The following is an 18730-nucleotide window of genomic DNA, read 5'->3' on the forward strand; positions in this document are numbered from 1 at the left end:
GGAAGTAGATGGGCCCAAGAGAGTTTTGATGTAAGATTTGTTGATGTCAAGCAGTGTCATCAGCAGAAGGAAACATGCCCAAAGTGCATTTAAGTAAGATTAAGAGTGTGCATACTCATCTGATTCTGATACTTCATCTGATACTTCATCTGATTCTGAAATGAAGTCAATATCTGTACCTGTTGAATCTTTAATAAAAGATCAACGCGTCTCAATAGTGAAGGGTCTCTGCTTCATCTGAACTGCAACAATAAGAGATCACCCCAAAAAAGTGGAGATGTCATTTCTTAGATGCTGAGGCCCAGCTGTTCAGGGCATTCAGTGACATCATGAGCATCTTGGATTCTGACATCAAGCATATTGAGAACCAGTGTAGTTCTTGTAGTGGGCATTATCTAAGTTCCTGCTACTAAGGGAACTATTAGCCAATAATTTGGATGGAAAGTTCCAGAATTGTCAACTATAGCAGCCAAATAGTCTTTGACCTAGAATCATTGTAGCTGGTGGAATCAGTCAAAGCTATCTGAAATTGTTTCAACCCACTGAGACTGAATGAGTATCTACTGACAAGGTTGAATGGAGAACTCTCAGCCTATTTACAGGTTCCTTCGGTCTCATTTTGGATTTGTTTCATCAAATGCATACCAGTCTACCAATGATCCAGTGAATTAGGACACAGGCTCCATTATTTGGATCTCATGTGGCCATCATCCTGGCAGTATTCTAGCATCTATATTGCCAAGGTTGGCTTTTATGGTAAGAAGAAAGAGGGCTTAGTATTATCAATAATATTGAATTCAAGATAGAAGTTCCAGTTTTTTCCGTTGTGTAGTGTTTAAGGCTTTGGACTAGTAACAGAGAAACGCGGGTGTCCACCTTCAGATACAGAAACTCACTGGGCAGCTTTGGGTCTTCTCAGACCAACCTATCTCAAAAAATTGTTGTGGGTGATAAATAGAAAGAAACAGCACTTTGAATTTCAACATAATAATAGTAGTAAATAAATGAGTAATATTGAATTCTGCCATGTTTTATATATTTATTTATTTTATTTATTTATTTTATTGAATTTCTATACCGCCCTTCTCCCGAAGGACTAAGTTTCATATAATTGTAATTATTGTCTGGAAGGACATTGGCAGTGGTGGGTTGCTACTGGTTCGCAGCGGATCAGGCAAACCGGTAGCAGCGGCAGGAGGCTTCGCCCACCCGCCCGGACGCTTCTGCACATGTGCAGAAGTGCCACAAGCGCGTACATGTGCATGCGCAAACTGGTAGCGATGGGATTTGGAATCCGCCCCTGGACATTGGTAATGTCCTATAAATTCTATCTGCTGTTCTAGGATCTTTTAAAAGGGAAACGGAAACTGTATATTCTGGCATATTTATCTACTTCAATCTTTATGGTTGCTTGAAGAAATAGAAGGTTGTATACAAATCACATTATAATTTCAATTCTTGAAAAATTAAAAGGAAGGGGGTTAAAATTTGTATACAAAGAAATGAATAAATTATATAGGCATTTGGATAACTGAAAGCCAACCAAGGTTTTGAACTGACCATATTCTACTTGTTCTTTGTAACTTCTGCAATCAGCGAGTTTCTCGGTCATAAGCAGATAAGTTGTATCTGCTTGTTGTATTTCTAAGTGCCATAATTGGCTTAATCTGTAACCACTCACCCAATTAATTCAATCAAACTAAATTAACTTCGGATTGATTAGAAAAGGGGCAGTATTTTTGTCTAACTTTTCCTCAAGATGAACTGGCCAATGGCTTAAGCACATTCTGCGGGAAAAGAGGTTTGTCAGAAAGATGAATTTTTAAAGATGGAGTTGTCATGGCAGAGATGGCACTCACTGATCCTTGGCAGAGTGGAAATGCTTTATTTGTTTATTAAATTTATATGCCGCTCATCTTGCTACCAAGTTATTTTGGATGGCATATAATGTTGAGACTCCTATTTCTTAAAAGGAAATGATGAATTATCTGTGAGATAATCAGTAAGCATCTGAGGGATCGAAGTGTTTTCTCTTCAGCATCCGTGGTAAACTGGGAATATGGATTCCAAACTGCCAGCATCTACATTAGTGTTTACATTTGTATAAATCCAATAACAGGCGGACCCGAAGCAAAGAGCAAGTAAGAAATAGCTTTGAAGGAAATGGGCTAATCAAGGAAGTTAAGGGAGGAAGAGATAAAAGCTTCAGCAGTTGCCAGAAAAGGGTTTAAGGAAACAAATATTTTATTCCTCTAGAAAGCCTTGTTTAATGTCGCTGTGAAGGCCACAGTCTTCCATTTGGGCTGGAACATCAGTCTAGAATTTCTTCAAGTAATTTCTTCATTTCTTCTTTTCACAGAATCAGTTTTTAAGAATGTTAAACTAACATCTCAATGCAGAAAGCAAAACAAAAACCAATCCTTAAAAAAAAAGAATGACGTTTCTTCCTTGTGAAAAAATACACCACATGAAATGTTACGGTTGAAAACATATAGGGAATGAGACATTTCTTGGTAGCTTAGAGCAGGGGTCTCCAAAACTAGGGAATTTGAAGCTGGCTGGGGCATTTTGGGAGCCGAAACCCACAAGTCTTAAAGTTGCCAAGTTTGGAGATTCCTGACTTAGAGGAAAAGCAGTCTGGGGGAATAGAGGTTTTTCATCAGGTGTAGCTTATCACAAATGCCTCTTATATACATAAGTGTTTACTAGCAAATATATGTGAAAATTGAGCAGGACTTCAATTGTGTAGTCACAGCTGCATCTTGGATTTTGATCCCCCCTGCAGAAACCTTTGCTGGTCATTCTACTGGAAAGGAAATATGTCAAATATATGTAATTTAATAATGGGAATTAGCTATTTCTAAGAGTTTCCTATCGACAATTTAATATTTATTTTCACTTTGGTATTACAAGTGAGTTGAGATAATACAGCGATCCTAACTTTGAGCTCTCAAGTACCAGGCTAGGGAAAGCTGATCTAATACAAGTAAGTCCCAATTTATGACCACGATTGGGATGAGAATTTCCACTGTTAAGCAAGGCGATGATGAAGTGAGCCTTTTGCCATGGTTGTTAAGTGAATCACTGCAGTTGTTAAGTGTCATGCCCCCGTCGGAGCCTGAATCTGCGGGGCAAGACGAGCTGGAACTTGAGCTGACAGAGATTGAGGGGCGGCTTCATTGGCTTCAGAGGAAAATGGGGAAGGCCAAGGCCTTTCAGGATTAGAACAGCTTGTAGACAGGGAGGAACAGGGGCAGGATGAACATGAGAGACAGAGCTCAGGCAAGGAGCAAGGACCACCCCCTCCTGATCCGAGAGCACGGAGAGTGGAGAGAAGGCGAGAATAGCGCAAACTGAGCAGGCTACTTGAGAGAAGAGCGCCCCACCCCTCTGTCAGGAATGTGTTGCGTGTCCGTGTGAGTAGGAAAAAAGCACGCGTAGCCACGTCTTGCTGCAATGCTTTATTCCGCACAATCACAATCCTCCACACGCTGCACGGCAAAACTGACGGTATGTGGATACACAAAGTCGGCGTTGGGAGCGGCTGCCTCCCAACGCCTTTTAAACAGCGCGCCAGCGAAGTACTTGTACCACCGCCCTTCCGGGTTCTATTGCGCATGCGCTGCTGGGCCACCGCCCCTTGGAAACGCTACAGCGGCGAGGCAAACCAGTGATCCCTTTCTCCGGCCGCCACCATGTCCGGCCGCCTATTCTTATACTAGCACCCCCCATCACCAGTGAAATCAGGAGAAACAGCGTCTGGCGCCTCGTCGCTGCCCCCCCCCCGTAGTTGGCTCCCGTGGCGTCTCAGTGGTCGGGTCCTCAATCCCGGCAGCAAGGTGAGGTGTCGAGTGGATCGCGACAGGCGGCTCCCCCTACCAGGGGCCCTCCTGGAACACACAAATAAACAGGTTAGCCACATATCAGGGTTTCAGTTCCGTGCCTCGGGGCCCTGGCTTATGGGGGTACTTTCTATGGAACTGTTTGAGCAAGCGATTAGCGTTTATATTGGTAGCGGCTACCCAGGACGCCTTCTCGAAAGGATACCCCTTCCATTTGAGTAGGTATTTTAACTTTCCTCTACTAAGGTTTGAATCCAGGACTTGTTCCACTTCATATTGGTCTTCCCCTACTGGCCCAGGCTTGTTCACTGGCTCTCGGACTACATCTACCGGTTTCAGTAGACTACTATGGAAAACAGGGTGGACCTTGCCAAGTAATGGCGGTAATTTGAGTTCTACTGTGACTGGATTAATTCACAAGGCTTTGGGGAATGACACATAATGAGACCCTGTGGGGAGGGGCACTTGTTGGGAACAGACGCTGAGTTCCTGAAGTGTTAAGTGCTGACTTTTGAACTTCCCAAGAGTCCTTGCATTCTTTCTGGATTTCTGGACCAATTAACTAGATCCTTTGCTTCCTGAATTCCTTGATTTTCCCTGCTGGATTTATTGCCGTGCAGCCTTGGTGTAGACAGCGCTGGGCTGGACTATTTGCAGCCAGAGACTGCTTGAGGTGTGTGTGGGGGTTTGTTATCACTTTACTCTGGACTTGCCAAAAACGTGGTAGTGTTTGGGGAAATTTGGAGCAAAAAAGGGGCAATAAAAGCTGTCTGTGTGAATTCTGTGCCATGCCCCAGGTCATCACATTAAGCAACCGATGTGAATTCAGCTTTTCTCCATTGACTTTGCTTGTCAGAAGCCGGCTGGGAAGGTTGCAAATGGTGATCATTTGACCTTAGGATGGTGCAACAGTTGCAAATACATTCTGGTTGCCATGTGCCCAAATTGAGATCATGTGACTGTGGGGAACACTGTGATGATTGTAAGTGTGAGGACCAATCAAATCACCTTTTTTTCCCCCAGTGCCATTGTAACTTCATAACCCCTTGGCTATAAAAAGGCACAGAAGAGAAAGGTGATTTAAATTAAGAAAAAGACTGCATTTTTCTCTTGTAACAGAAATTTTTGAAATTATCCAGAATGTGAAAGTAAACATGATTTGTTTTTCTTTTGGAGTACAGTACTGCTTTTCCACATACCCTGTCTTCGTCCTGATAGAGCCACCATGATCCAGGGTGGTCTGCAGGGCAGGGGGCTTAATTTCCTCTGATTATTCTTTTTGTTTCGTTTTTTTTAAAAAATACAAATAATACAAACATAGTACATATACCTCTAAATACAAAAAAAAGAAAGAAAGAAAGAAAAAGGAAAAAAAATATTACAATGCACCCCCACTCCCCAGAGACCATTTTTACCCTTAGATTTCTTCGTCTATAACAACTAAAAGATATACAATATATTCCAATTGTGCCCTTATCCCCTCCAAAACAACATATATTCTTGAGTAGGTTTATTCCCTTTGCCTTCCACCAACACTTTTTTTATAAAATCCCCCCATATATCATTATAATTATTTGCTTTGATCATCCCTTTTTTAAATTTAATTTCTGTTGTTAATTTATCATTTGTTGCCAGACTCCAAATTTCATTATACCACTCATTTTTTTGAATATCCCAATTTTCTCCCAATATTTAGCCATCACTAATCTAGCTGCCATTATCAAATTTACAATCAATTCCTTTTTTGTTTCATTTATATCCCGTTTTTCCACCAGCAACAGTAATGTAATTCTCAGTGACATGTCTAAATTTACATTAAAAAGTGCTCTAATTTCTCTTAAACACCATGTCCCATATTTTTTGTGCACTTTCACAATCCCACCACATCTGTTTATATGTTCCAACCTCTTTCTTGCACCTCCAACAAATATTTGTATAAAGATAAAAGTTCCCCTCGCACATATGTGCTAGTCGTTCCCGACTCTAGGGGGTGGTGCTCATCTCCGTTTCAAAGCCAAAGAGCCAGTGCTGTCCGAAGACATCTCTGTGGTCATGTGGCTGGCATGACTAAATGCCAAAGGCGCATGGAACGCTGTTACCTTCCCACCAAAGGTGGTCCCTATTTTTCTACTTGCATTTTTTATATGCTTTCGAACTGCTAGATTGGCAGAAGCTGGGACAAGTAACAGGAGCTCACCCCATTACGCGGCACTAGGAATTCGAACCGCTGAACTGCCAACCTTTCGATCGACAAGCTCAGCATCTTAGCCAATGAGCCACTGCGTCCCTAATATTTGTATATTTACCATCTGTTTGATTTAATTTATGTGGTCATTTTTAATAGCCATTTAAAAAACCCATAAATATCATGGCATGACATGAAGTGACAGCCGCTCCTGTCATGGATGAAGGAGGGTTTCAAAAGCAGATTGTAGTTGCTTCTGGCAGTTATTCGGTGTTTTGTATCTTGCAGGGGTAGCACGTTAATAATCAATTATTTTATTGAGGGGTCCTGGGTGCTTTCTGCCCTTGCTTGTTTTCATTACCTAAATTGTGTGCTGTGATGAGGTTACCTAACTTTGGGTAATGAAACGCCTGCAAGAAAACAGCCAAGGTCAGAGAGTACCCAGGAACCCTCATTTCAATCCTGAGCCACAAATATCCTCCTCCGTCAATTATTTTATTGTCTGTAGCCAGGGTTACGACCCAAGTGTTCTTCACAGGAGGTTAGGTCAGGAGTGATTGATTCATCTTGCTACCGAGCAAGACTGAAAATGGAGAAAGTCAAGGGAGTAGATAAGGCCTACCGGAGTCTGATTAATACCTACTAGAAACTTGGCAACAAACAAGAATTTTTTAAAAAGTGGTTGCCAAATTGCACTGGGAAGGAGGAGGGATGCGAGCCCAACTTTCATTGTACAGGCAGTCCTTGAATTACAATGGTTCGTTTAGTGACCATTGGAAGGCACCGGAAAAAAGTGTCTTATGATCATTCTTCACACTTACAATGATTGCAGCATCCCCATGGTCACGTGATGGTCAAAATTCGAAGGCTTAGCCATTGGTTCATATTTATGACCGTTGCAGTGTCCCGGGGTTATGTGATCCCCTTTTGCGATCTTTTCACAAGCAAGCCAGATTCGCTTAACAACTGTGTTACGAATTTAACAACTGTAGTGCTTCACTTAACTACTGTGGTAAGAAAGATCATACAGTGGGGGCAAAACTCATTTAATAAATGTCTTGCTTAGCCACAGAAATGTTGGGCTCAGTTGTGGTCATAAGTCGAGGACTACCTATATATTGTACGTTCGTTTGACAGAGCTGATTGTACAGGTAGTCCTCAACTTACGACCACAAATGAGTCCAGAATTTATGTTGCTAAGTGAGAAATTTGTTAAGTGAATTGTGACCCATTTTATGATCTTGCCACATTTCTTGTCACATTTGTTAAGTGAACCACTGCAGTTGTTAAATTAACATGGTTGTTAAGAGAATCTGGTTTTCCCGGTGACCTTGTTTGTCAAAAGGTTGCAAAAGGGAACCATATGACCCCAGGCCACTGCAACCGTCATAAATATGAACCAATTGTCAAGCATCTGAATTTTGATCATGTGTCCATGGGGATGCTGCAACGGTCATAAGTGTGAAAAATGGTCATAAATCACTTTTCTCAGTGCCGTTTTAACTTTAAACGGTCACTAAATGAACTTTTGTAGGTCGAGGACTATCTGTATTGCTTTAAATCAGGGATGGGCAAATATGGCCCCTTTATGACCTGTGTACTTCAACTCCCAGAATTCGTGAGCCAGTTTGGCTGTCTCAGGAATTCTGGGAGTTGAAGTCCACAGGTTGTAAAATGCCATTTGCTCCTATATATCACCGGAGTTTTCTTTACAGTAAAGAGCAGAGCTCAGAGCTCCCTACACTTGTGTCACATAATATGAAATATTGTTTGCAAAATGGGGTTGTAAAAATATAGAAGCCAAAGTGGGTTTTAAACACTTGAAAACTTCAAACACTTTAAACACTAAAAAAGTTGTGTTGCACTTTGTATTTTTAAGTCTGTTTAAGAGTTTATCTTAAATGTAATGAGATGAAAGACTAGAGATCCATTACATTATATATATTAGTACGATATATGAGCCTTCCAGAGATGTTTAGATGAGATGGGCAACCATACAACTTGAATAAATAATAAACGTTACATTACATTATTAGAACCTGTTCTTACCAAGTGAACCTAAACGAAGTCTTGTGTTTTATGCTCACCATAGATGAATATTGTAATGGATGTAATAGCTATGGTTTTGATTTATGCGCTGTTGAATCACTTAGGGAAGTTTTCAGTAGCGTAAATAATAATAAACTGCTAATGGTAAGGACATAAACAAACAACACAAAAATAACTTAATACAGCTTCATAATAGAATAGAATTGAATTCCTTATTGGCCAAGTATGATTGGGCACACAGAGAATTTGTCTCTGGTGCATAAGCTCTAAGTGTGCATACAAGCAACAAGTGATAAATGTTGATCATAATCATCATAAAAATACATTCATCGCAAATCATAAAATACAACACTTAGTGATAATCATAGGATGCTAAATAAGCAATCAATATAAACCATACTTGGATACTAAATAATAAAGCAATATAAATCGAAAGATACAAGCAACAAAGTTATAGTCATAAGAAAGTAAGGAGATAGGTAATAGGAAAGATGAGAAGAATAATAGTAATAAAACCTTACTAGATAGTTTGACAGTGTTGTGAGAATTAGTTGTTATCAGAGTGATGGCATGAGGTGGGGGGAAACTGTCCTTGTGTTTAATTTTTCTGGCATGCAATGCCCTATAGCAGTGATTGCTAACCTTTTTCAGTGATGGCTAATCGCATGTCAGGAGGCGGGGTGGGGGAGGTTCGCGTGTACGTGCCCACACCCATAATTCTATGCGCCCCGCCTTGTGCATGCATGTGCAATACCCCCTCCCCCCGCTCCTGGCACGCGATGGCCCGGTAGGCCCATTTTTCTTTCTCACCTGGCTCCAGATCCTCTCTGTGCATCTGGGGAGGGCGAAAACAACCTTTCCCACTCCCTTGGAGGCCCTCCAGAGGCCTGAAACGGCCCATTTCCCAACTTCCGGTGGGACAGGAAGTGACATTTTTGCAGTCCCCAGCCTCCAGAACCTCTCTAGGAGGTTCAAATTAACACAGAGTAAAGCAGTCGTGTTGGCCTTGAAAAAGATATTCAAATGTTGTGATCAGGGGTGGGCTTCAAAAATTTTAGAAAGGGGTTCTCTGCCCAGTTGCTGGGTGGGCATGGCCATGGTGGGCGTGGCCTAGTCAGCCTCCTGCACCACGGGGGGGGGGGTCATTTTTGCCCTGCCCAGGCTCTGGAGGCTTTCTTCGAGCCTCCAGGAGGGTGAAAACGGCCTCTCCAAGTTCCAGAGGCCCTCTGGAGGCTGGAAATGAACTTCCGGTAGGCCCGTTTTTCACCCTCCCCAAGCCTCTGTGCATGCCCTGCACTTACCTGCATCCAAAATGGGCCGCTTGGGGACTCCTGGGAGGGGCGGGGCAGGCTGGGCTGGGCTGGGCCAGCCAGGAGTGGGATTTAGGGGTTCTCCAAACTGCACAGAATCTTAGCTAGAGGTTCTCCCGAACCCCTGCGAACCCACAGCAACCCACCCCTGGCTGTGATGCATCTATACCTACAAAGATCAGAATTGTACAAACTGTGGTATTCCCTTTGACACTCTATGGAAGTGAAAGGTGGATTTTGATGAAGCAGTGTAGGAAGAGTAGACTCAGAGAGAAGACTCATTTGAATGTTGGAGAAGACTCCTGAGAATATTGCGGTCAGCCAAGGAAACAAACCAATGGATCACCAAACGAATCAACACAGAGTTTCTCCCTCAAGGCACAAATGACCAGGTCCCAATTATCTTATTTTGGACACATTGTGGAAAGACCTAGCTCTCTGGAGAAGGTTGTAACGCTGGGAAAAGTGGAAAGAAAGAGGAGATGAGGATGAGCAGCAGCAAGGTGGATGGACTTCGGTTACAATGGCGATGGGGGCAACATTGGAAGACTTGAAAGACCAGACTAGAGATAAGATTGGAGTGGAAAACAATGGCATATAATTAATCAATTTTCTAAATGTTTAAACTAAGGAGAGGTAGCTCAGAAGTTTAGAATGATGATCTTAGAACTAATTTGTTGTCAAGTTTCCGAAAGATGCCCTAATTAATTCATGAGCCATGATCCAAACTTCAAAGGAAATATATTCATTTATTAGGAGCAACATTCTGGCAAAATTCGGATGCAGTTAGGACTGATCCTACGTAGATTTACGTTCCCCTATGACCCTGTCTCTCCCCTCCTCTCTGGCCATGTCATAAATCACATTCTCCAATTAATCACTTTGGCTGGCTGTGAAACCTAACACCCTCCTTCTGATTGTGGTCAGAAAGAATGTATGGAATTCACTTCAGTTCTCCCTCCCTCCTGCTCATGGCAACTTGAAAGCTTTGCAAGTTGACATTTGTATTGGTGGATATTCCTATATACCAGGGGTGTCAAACTCGATTTCATTGAGGGCTGCCTCAGAGTTGTGTTTGGGGAGGCTGGGGGGGGGGCATGACCAGGGGTATGTGACCAGGGTGGGCGTAGCCAGTTCGACATCACTCATGATGGGGGCACCTGTTTTTACTTTTTTAAAGCATTTTTTTACAACCTATTTGGGCAAATAGGTTGTAAAAAAATGCTTTTAAAAGGTTAAAAAAAGGCTCTGACGATTTACAGCTGTGATGCGTGATCATCAGAGCCTTTTTTTACCTTTTAAAAGCAGGAAGTAATGACACCCAGGCAGGTGGGTGGAGCCTCGCGCCGCCATTGCTACCATCGAATCACCTGCCACAATCGCTACTGGATCGCCCAATCCGGTCCGAACCAGGAGCATTTCACAACTGGGTTGGGGATTCCAGGTTCTTTTTTTTGGCTGCGACAGCCTCCTTCAGCACTTTGCCAGCGAAAATGGAGCTTGGGAGTGCTATGTGCGGCCTTGCTGGGCTCCGTTTTCAGCTGCAACAGCCTCCTCCTGCTCTCTGCCAGCAAAAACGGAGCTTGGGAGGGCTTGGGAGGGCCAAGCTCTGATTCCGCTGGCAGAGGCATTGCAAGCCGATCCGTTGCTGTTTCCAGGGCAGCCTTGAGTTTGACATCCCTGCTATATACTGTAAGCATGGTGAGAGATCAACTCAGTAGCATTTTTAAAAAGTGATTTGAAAGGGTTTTTTTTATATTTACATCATTTTTTAAAAAAAACTTCAGTTTAACATTTGAGTTTATTTCAACCAAAACCATAGAGGGGGGAAAAAAAAAACCCAAGTATGTTTATCAATTCTGTGCAGTCATGTTTGATTTCCAGAAGGCGTTTTTGAATGGCTAGAGATTTGAACATACCACATGATTGCTGCTCTTTAAAGCAGCCATGTTTTCCCCAGCATCTCCCCACAATTTTGAAAGGTTATCAGCAGGTGTTATCTTTGCACCTCCAGACCAGTGGTGAAATCCTGCTGGTTCTGTCCAGCTCGCGCGAACCGGTAGCGGCGGCGGGTGGTTCGGTGAACCGGTAGCGGCGCCAGCGCGAGGCTCCACTCACCCACCTGGACGTTGTTACTTCCTTGTTTTAACCAGGAAGTATCTTGTTTTTTACCCTCTGCGCGTGCACAGAAGGCTTTGCGATTGTGCAGAGGGTCAAAAATTGGACGTGACGATGGCATGCACAGGCACTTCCAAACCGGTAGGGAAGGCAAGTAGATTTCACCCCTGCCCCAGACGTACTGAATTCTTTATTTTGCATTATGTTCAAACTGTTGCACTGCTCTATAATTTATAAGTATAATATGTCCGTAGAGGTGATTCTTAAATCAGATGAAATTATCGCTTCTACTAATGTGAATATCCCTGATGAGACGAACATTACTGTTGCTACATTGGCATTTTGAGAACTGAAATCCACGTTTTCAGTGTCCACTTTAGAATACTGAAGACAGCAGAGATGTCTCAGAGGCATTTGGTTTGAATTATGGATTCACAGAATTTGACAGCTCCAGGGTGCGGAAAAAAATAGAACTAGAACTAGAATCCCGTAGCTGGCTTTATTGGTGGAAAATTTGCCAAACACAGATGCCCAACTGAGTCTGCTTATGGAAGAGACACTGAGATTTCCTCTTTGGCACAAACAAGAAATAAATAGGGAAGAAATGCTTGTTTGTCAACGCACAGAGTTTCTATTGTTCGTATGGCAGATCCCATGCTTGTCCGCATTACCTCTGGGGTGGGGCCGAAAGGGAGCAAGAACGCACAACATATTCTTCAATGTTTCCTTTCTCTTTCAAGTCACAAGACAGGCAAGGCAACAGACGTGTTGGGAGAGGGTGGGAGAGTGAGAGAAATAAAGGGAATGGTCTGTTTTCCACTGAAATGATATCTAAATCCAGCCATATGTATGAAATGCAGAGGTGTCTGCATTTTGACCAGTATAATTATAGTTCAATGTCTATGGAGATTCTCAGTCATTCAGGTCATGGTTGTCCCAAAGGTGCTTTTTTTCAAGAGGCAACTGGACTTTCTGGTTTTTCTTTGAAGACGTTTCGCTTCTCATCCAAGAGGCTTCTTCAGCTTCTCTTCAAAGAAGCTCTTTGGGGTATATAATCATAGTTGTTGTACAGATAGTCCTCAACCTACTGGAGCCTGTCCATTTTATTTATTTATTTATTTATTTATTTATTTATTTATTTATTTATTTATTTATTTATTTATTTATTTATTTATTTATTTATTTATTTATTTATTTATTTATTTATTTATTTATTATATTTCTATACCGCTTTTCTCCCGTAGGACTCAAGGCGGTGTACAGTCAAGAAAAATATAGACACACAAACATCATAAAATTGCTAATTAAAATTGTTACTTAGTTTGGTCAATTAAATAAAACCCAGAATTAGATAACATTTAAAAAATCATTCACATGTTCATATGTTTAGCCCCGCCTGTTGGAACATCAGGGTCTTGAGGGCACGGCGGAAAGCACGGAGATCAGGGATATTCCGTATCTCCGGGGGCAGTTCATTCCAAAGGGTTGGAGCCCCCACAGAGAAGGCCCTCCCCCTGGGAGTTGCCAGTCGACATAATTTGACTGACGGTACCCTGAGTAGTCCCTCCCTGTGAGAACGAACTGGTCGGTGGGAGGCTATTGGTGGCAAAAGACGGTCTCGTAGGTACCCAGGTCCTAAGCCATGGAGCGCTTTAAAGGTGATAACTAACACCTTGAATCGCACCCGGAAGACCACCGGGAGCCAGTGCAGCTCGCGTAGGAGAGGTGTTACATGGGCGTAACGAGATTTTGATGGTATGCCGTGACAATTGTAAAACAGGTTAGTCAGGCAACTGACTTCTTTGTTAAGCAAACCAAGAGTTTGCTATGATTGTGGTTTTGCTAACAAGCAGAAGTGCTGGCAAAACCATTGTAAAATTCAGTCTCATGACCATGGGGTGTTGCAAAATGGCTGTTTTGTTGAGTGCCTGAGGTTTGGTAATGTGACCACACAGGGGGCCTGGCCATTGGAAATTCGAATCCGGGTCATAACCAGGGGTGAAATCCAGCAGGTTTTGACAGGTTCTGGAGAACCGGTAGCAGAAATTTTGAGCAGTTTGGAGAACCGGCAAATACCAACTCTGGCTGGCCCCAGAGTGGGGTGGGAATGGAGATTTTGCAATATCATTCCCCTGCCACACCCACCACGCCCACCAAGCCACGCCCACACAACCGGTAGTAAAAAAATTTGGATTTCACCACTGGTCATAACTCCCTCTTTTCGGGTCAGTCATAACATCAAACGGTTGTAAGTGAATGGTCATAAGTTGAGGATTACCTGTGTACGTGAATAGTTTATGATTAAACTAATCTCTTTTCCAAAGAGAGAAAACCAACCCCTTAGCCCGATACAGAGTTTGAAATTTGAGAGAGTCTGGCAAATTCCGATGGGACGATAGAGAAATGAATGTGAAATGTATCAACTGAGATCTTTATTGTGTACCTTGATTTTTCTACAACCAAGGAGTTTTACAAGGGGTTTTGTTCAGTGCTGGGTTTCAAATTTTTTTACTACCGGTTCTGTGGGTGTGGCTTGGTGGGCATGGCATGGCTTGGTGGGCGTGGCGTGGTGGGCGTGGCAGGGGAAGGATACTGTAAAATCTCCATTCCCACCCCACTCCAGGGGAAGGTCACTGCAAAATCCCCATTTCCTCCTGATCAGCTGGGACTTGGGAGGCAGAGAATAGATGGGGCCGGGGCCACTCAGAATTTTTACTACCGGTTCTCCGAACTACTCAAAATCTCTGCTACCAGTTCTCCAGAACTGGTCAGAACCTGTAAAACCCACTTTCTGTTTGTAATTTTCCCATGTTTTCCAGCTGTACTTTTTTTTTTTAATTAAACGATTATGAAAGGAAAGAAAGATGCACTTACTGCAGAATGCTATAAGGTTGGCAAAGCTCAGAATTGCTAATTTCAAAACATCTTAACACTCCTAATGCAAATTAATTTTTGAACACAAATTATGTAACGTAACATTTAAAATACCTTCAGTAGGTTAAACTTGGTAATTCTATTTATCAGGCAGCTGGTGAATGCTGCTTCAAAACAGAGCAAGTGTGAACAGAACTTTTTGTATAATCACTAGTGTGATTATTTATTTCATGAACTCTGTTTGCTTGTATGGAGTATGTTGGAATAAAAAAGGAGTATTTCATTGTTTGTTACCTAATCTTCATGCTAAATTTAATTCTTTACCTGCTTTTTGTTACCTTAAGTAGAACCAGAAAAACAAATGAGGTTCCAGATGCAACAATAACAGAAACGTTCAAAATGCATTTACTGAATTACCAGGTCGTCTTCAATTTATAATTAAAATTGAGCCTGGAATTATGGTCATAAGTCTTGGCAGTCGTTAAGCAAATGGCCATGTGACCATGCCTGATTTTATGACCTTTTTGTGGCATGTCATATGCTAAGTGAATGGTTGTTAAGTGAATGGCATGGTCATTAAATGAATCCATTTAATCAAATGGGTGCTTTTTGCTGGCAACCAGAAACCGACAACTTGCTGAAAATCACAGTCATTGGGCCATGGGAAGCTGCAAACAGTGTCAGCGCAAACTGATTGCCAAGCACCCAAAATGCAGTCATGTGAACATGTGTGTGTATGTATGTGCACTCCAGAACCTCCAGAACCAGATCATAAATACCTTTTGAGGTGTGTGGGGTGTTTCATAACTTTGAATGATTGCTAAGTAACCGGTCATTAAGTGAGGACTACCTATATAATTCCAAAACAAACACTGAGCTCTGAAATAGCAAAGAAACTATGGTTCTCACCAGCAGAAATTGGACAGTGATCAATAGATCTTTACGACTTTGTAATTTCAGACTGAAAGAAGTTAGTTGATTAAAACTAACAGGGCCTGAAGGTGTGAATTATTAGCTGAGACTCATCAGGCAGTATGATGAAGTCTGACTCAGCTGCATGAAGAAGTAAGATAATAAAATCTCCAGTAATTGACTTGGAGGTTCAAAGCAAGTTAACTTTAACATGCAGGGAGACTGCAGAGTTATGGACACTGTTAGTCTAAGGCGGGTGTTGGCAACCTGTGGCTCCGGAGCCACATGCGGCTCTTTCATCCCTCTGCTGTGGCTCCCTGTCACTCTGTCGTGGCAGAGGCATGAAAGAGCTGTAGCCCTGTTGAGGCAGTGGTAATGGCCAGAGCTTTAGTGCGGGAGCGAAGTGCCTCCGGATTTCAGATTCCTACCACCCAACACCAGATCAGGGGTTCCTCCCCCCACCCCGCAGGAAAAGGAGGGGGGAGAGAGAGGGGAAGGAAAAGAGAGAGGGAAGGAAAGAGAGAGAAAGAGATAGATACAGATAGAGAGGGTGGGGGAAAGAGAGAGAGGGAGGGAAAAAGGGGGAAGAGAAAGAGGGAGGGAAAGAAGGAGAAAGAGAGAGAAAGAGAAAGGAGGGAAGAGAGTGGGACGGAAAGAAAGAGAAAGAAAGAGACAGAGATAGAGATAGACAGAGAGGGGGGAAGAGAGAGAGGGAGGGAAAGAGAGAAAAAGAGAGACAGAAATGGGAAAGAGACATAGAGAGATAGAGGGGGAGAGAAAGGGGAGAGAGAGATACAGTGGGGAGAGAGGGAGGGGGAGAGAGACACACAGACACAGAGAGAGAGATACATAGAAGAGGAGATAGAGGGAGGGGGTGCAAGAGAGAGACAGAGAGGGAGAGAGATGGATGTCAAAAGGGTTTTGTGGTTCCCAGTGTTTTTAAACAACTGTTCTCTGCCCTATTGACTGGCTGGGTAGGTGTGGCTAGGGAGTCATATGACTGGGTGGGAGTGAGTGACGTTGAGTTGGCCACGCCCACCCAGGTTTTGTGGCTCCCAGTTTTTTTTTTTTTCTATGGGAAACGGGTCCAAATGGCTCTTTGAGTGTTTAAGGTTGCAGACCCCTGGTCTAAGGTCTGTTTTAAAATGTGGATAAGCATGTTGACCTGAAGTTGCAGTTACAACCCATCTGGAAATGTTAGGTTGTGAAAAGTTGGTCTAGAAGCCCTTTAGACCGCATGATATTCAGCTGCAAATGCAATCCCCGTTTCTTCATTGTCCATGTTTCTGTTGATCAAAAATGGTAGGCTATTTTTAAGAGTTTGGAAATTATCCTCTTCTATGATACCACTGGACATTTCTTTGTGGAGTTTGTCCTGCCAAACAGTGCACTTTCACTCCATCTCCAAGAGCATAGAAAAATTGAGTCATCCAGTGGATTGCATGAAGATTTCACACAATTCAAAAGTCTGGTGGAACTTCCATTCAAGCCCCACTTGATAATTTATATTCCATGACATCTAATTATTCTTAGAAATCACCTATGCCAGTTCCTGATATAATACATTATGTCAGGATGGTGTTTTTTTTTTTAAATCAAGTTTTATTAGTTTTTTCCCCCCTAACACCCACCCACATATTTTATGAAACAGAGTATTGACCATATCATATCATATCATATATATACAACTTGTCATATCCAAATATATTTTACTTAAGTTACAATTTCTGCCAAAGTGTTCTTTTTCCGTATTTTTTAATCAAATCTTAATATTTCTGTTCTTGTTTCTATAAACAGTATCTTCTTTCGCTCTCAAATTCTATTTTCTCCATTTTTAATCCGATATATTCTCTTTTTGTTTTTAATAATTCATTCTTTATCCTAATATATTTAAAATTTTCGGGGATGCCTTTCTTCCATTTCATCTTTTTTGTTTTACAGCAATCTTTCTTTTCTTTCTCTTCCTCTCTCTCTCCCTTCTTTTATCCTTCCTATCTTCTTCTTCCCTCCTCTCCTGCTCCTTCTCTACTTCCCCTTCCTTTCTCCCTCTGCTCCTTTCTTCCCCCCTATCTAACCTTCCCTCCTACTCTTATTTCCCTTCCTTTCTTCCTCTCCTCTTCCCTTTCTTCTATTCCTCTCTCTCCTTCTCCCTTCCTTCGATCTCCCTACTCCTTCTTCCATCTCTATTGCTGTATTCATTTTCAATTCAGTGGGGTTTTTTTCTATGGTGTCCAGGCATCCCTGATTTTCTCTCCATTTAAGGATGGTGTTTTTGTGGGTCTGTATTTGTATGTGCCATTCCATTGACCTTTGTTGAGTGACTCCAAGTTCTGTTATTATGGAGAAGGAGGAAAAAAATACCTTCTTTGATGGAATAGAATAGGAGAAATGCTAGTTTTCTGTAACAGTTGGCAGCCTTCTGTCTACTTTCATAGAGTCATAAAGTTGGAATGCATGTTGGAAGTCAACTGGTTGAACAGCTTGCTTAGTGCAGGATCTGTTGGATTAGAGCAGTGTTTCTCAACCTTGGTAGCTTGAAGATGAGTGGACTTCAACTCCTAGAATCCCCCATTCTGGGAGTTGAAATCCACCTATCTTCAAGCTACCAAGGTTGAGAAACACTGGATTAGAGCATCTGATAGTTAACCATCCAACCACTGATTGAAGATTTCTTTGGAAAGGGAAGTTTCCACTGCAAGTTCCTCCTCCTGATGTCTAAATTGAATTTCCTTCCTTGTAGTTTTAACCCACTGAGTCTAACCATGCTCTCTAAGGGTGAGAGAGAGTAAGTCTATTCCCTCTTCTGACAACCCTCTAGATACCCTACCATCTTTTTAAAACTGGAACTTTGGTTGAATAGATTCTTGCTTCATAGTTCAAAAAACCAGAAGTGGCATTGTTAGCATGTTTCTTCCTGAGGGTGGGGCATGATCTTAAAAGAGTGATTCCTTGGAGAAACTTTTCTTTTGATCAGTAGTTAGGCAGTGAGACTTTCTCCTGAAATCTGCATGTGGCGAGTAGCTCAGTCATTTCCCCAAGACTGTGTGTAAATAGGATAGTATTGGTGAGCAAACGTTGAGATAGGAAATGAGAACAAGAATTGGATCCAGATGGAAGTTATGCTAAAACGGTAGCCATTTCTTCATCAGAGAAGAAGGAAAACTCATTTGAATCTAGACTTAAACTAGCTTTATACACACAGGTTTTCTCCCTGGGAAAATTTACACGATACTTTCTTGCTCATGTCTGATCTAGAACCATCAGAAGCCTTTGACATTTTACAGGCTTATGTACAGTAACTGCAGGTGGGGCGGATGTCAGAACTTCAAAAGCAGGTTGTAAGTCCCATTTTCCGAGGCCATCATAACTTTGAACAGTCACTAAGTGACGGTTGAGGACTACTGGTATTAGTTTGTAATTGACTTTAAGAACTGGAAGTG

General features: G+C 42.2%; 1 protein-coding gene across 7 annotated transcripts in view; it reads left to right on the top strand.

Moving 5' to 3' along the window:
• Positions 1-18730, top strand: part of RAB27B (RAB27B, member RAS oncogene family) — a 140520-nt gene that overhangs the window by 104204 nt on the left and 17586 nt on the right. The window contains exon 1 of one of the 7 annotated variants that reach the window (XM_034401561.2): positions 470-756. The exons of the other annotated variants lie outside the window; for them this stretch is intronic. The gene's annotated coding sequence lies outside the window, so the exon portion shown is untranslated. Of the gene's footprint in view, positions 1-469; positions 757-18730 lie in introns of those variants that run through there. 7 annotated transcript variants of the gene reach the window in all.

This window comes from Pantherophis guttatus, chromosome 2 (genome assembly GCF_059756535.1).
Source record: "Pantherophis guttatus breed Tessera chromosome 2, ASM5975653v1, whole genome shotgun sequence".
NCBI lineage: Eukaryota > Metazoa > Chordata > Lepidosauria > Squamata > Colubridae > Pantherophis > Pantherophis guttatus.